This window comes from Cynara cardunculus, unplaced genomic scaffold, assembly GCF_001531365.2.
Source record: "Cynara cardunculus var. scolymus isolate 2C unplaced genomic scaffold, CcrdV1 Un_Scaffold_1150, whole genome shotgun sequence".
Taxonomy (NCBI): Eukaryota; Viridiplantae; Streptophyta; class Magnoliopsida; order Asterales; family Asteraceae; genus Cynara; species Cynara cardunculus.
In genome coordinates, this window is record NW_020200690.1 from 35,314 (window position 1) to 37,652 (window position 2,339).

Genomic DNA, 2,339 nt, shown 5'->3' on the forward strand with positions numbered 1-2,339 from the left:
AATTTAGATTTTTTTAATTCATTTAATATATTTATTAAATAACATGTAAAATATCAAAATATTGAAATTAAAAGTACATTGTTTAATAAAAATTTGTAAATGTTATAATAAAATAATTATGAAATTACAATGTTGTAATAAGAAAGTCACGTTATTATAATACATGTGGACAGCCTACGTGGACAATGAGGTGACATGGAAACCTGATATAATGAGTAAATTTAAATCAAAAAGTTACCCAATGCTATAATGGGTAAATTTTTCAAAGTACAATGTTCTTAAAAAAAATGTTTGAAAGTACATTGCTGTAATAAGAAAAATTGGAAGTACAATACTATAATAAAGAAATTTATAAAAATAGATTGCTATTTTGTGCATTTTGCCATTTAAATAAACGGGTCAACCCGTCCAACCCATTTAAATAAATGGGTTGGGTTATGTTGAATTTTTTGACCTGTTTTTAACCCATTTAAAATATTATATAATTTTATTTTATTATTAATATTATATCTAGTATTTTAATTTTTTATTTTGTTTTATTCTTAATTAAAAATTCCTACCGTCATGAGATGAAACTCCAAATTTCAATCACCTCCATTACTCTTAATCATCATGAACCCTAAGAAAACCCTTTAATCCATTACTCCAATATTGTAATACCCCCAATCTCACATTGCATATATAACACATATTTCATACATAGGATACATGTTAAGTCCACAAAGGTCTATAATACAAGAGACTATGCTATAAAATATACAACTCAAAAATTTCAAAAGTACATGCTCTAGTGTCTTAACATCTATTCTTCAAAACATGACTAATAAAGATCTTCATACAGCTAAACACTTACGGAAATAATCATAGAATGTTCTTCCCCTTATTATCATTACCTGCACACATATTTTGAAAACACAGATGAGGGTTAGATATGAATGTCTAGTGAGATTCCCTTTTTATGTAATGCATGGTGTAGAGCACCAAAACATTTATTTAAAATATACCATTCTGAAAATCAAAAAATAAAATCACATTCTGTTCGAGTCCATCGAGCCTCTGGTTCCAATAACCATACTTAGAAATGTTTTACTAATCAGGACCAGAGCCCCTCTGGTTTCTTTACCAGAGCCTCTGGTTCTTCGACTAGAGCCTCTGGTTGTACTAACTAGAGCTTCTTGTTTAAGTAATTTCTCATAATATTCCTTGACTTAACTTTGTAAATAATGAAATAGCTTTTCCATAACTAAATATGATTAAAAGAGTTCATGTTTGACGAGAGCCTCTGGTTGTATTAACCAGAGCTTCTGGTTCAAAAGTCATGACCAACCAGAGCCTCTAGTTCAACGTGTAAGTCAACCAGAGCCCCTCTTGTCTGTTTTCATAAGAAGAGTTTCTAAGTATAAAATCTTTAAAATATCTTTAAGATGTAGTTTTGACACAGAGCTCATTTCTTATGAATACAGAGCCTCTGGTTTAACTAAGACTGTAAAAGTCTTGTAAAATTTTCAAACCAACATTCAGAACCCTCTGGTTCTTTATTGAGGAACAACCAGATCTCCTTTGGTTCCTCATAAAAATGCACATTCTGTTCCAAAATACTTTTAACCAAAACTAATGACCATAGGCCATATTTTTCCCATAACCATAACATCAATACTATTATTTCTAATAAGAACAACATCTCTAAATCCTCAAATCATCAATAAGTGAGAACTCCAATATGTTGTAATATTAAAAGATATAATAGCAATAGTTATACCATGCACACACAACGACCATCCTTATTACATCTAAACTTCCCCTTAATAGCAACAACTATAACAATCACACACACAACGACCATCCTTATTTACCATGAAAATCATATGAACTATTTCATCCAAAGACAGGCTACAGTCATCTCTGTTAGAGTGAACCTCGTTCATAGTTTTAAGCAATCATGGTCTCAAAATAGGTTTATATTCAAAACCTTTTCAAACCACAAGAACAATCTATTCTATAATTGGTTTCCCAAATCATCTAATCCTCTTACGAAACAGGATCTCATCCCCAAAACTGTTTTAAAGAAACAATTTCTTCTTTATTTTTCCAAAACAGTTCCAATACTAAAGTTTATAACAATATCTCCTTTAAATTGTTAAAACAGTTTTACCAGCTTTTCTTTCAAAAATCAAACATAAGAACTCAGTAGTTTATTGTTCTTTTTTTTTTACCAAAAAATATTATCTTTTAAAAAATATATTATATTTGTTCAAAAATCTTTTACTCAACGTATAAATATATTAAATTAATTAGATTTTTTTGAATTATTTATTAATATAACAATATTAAAAAATTGT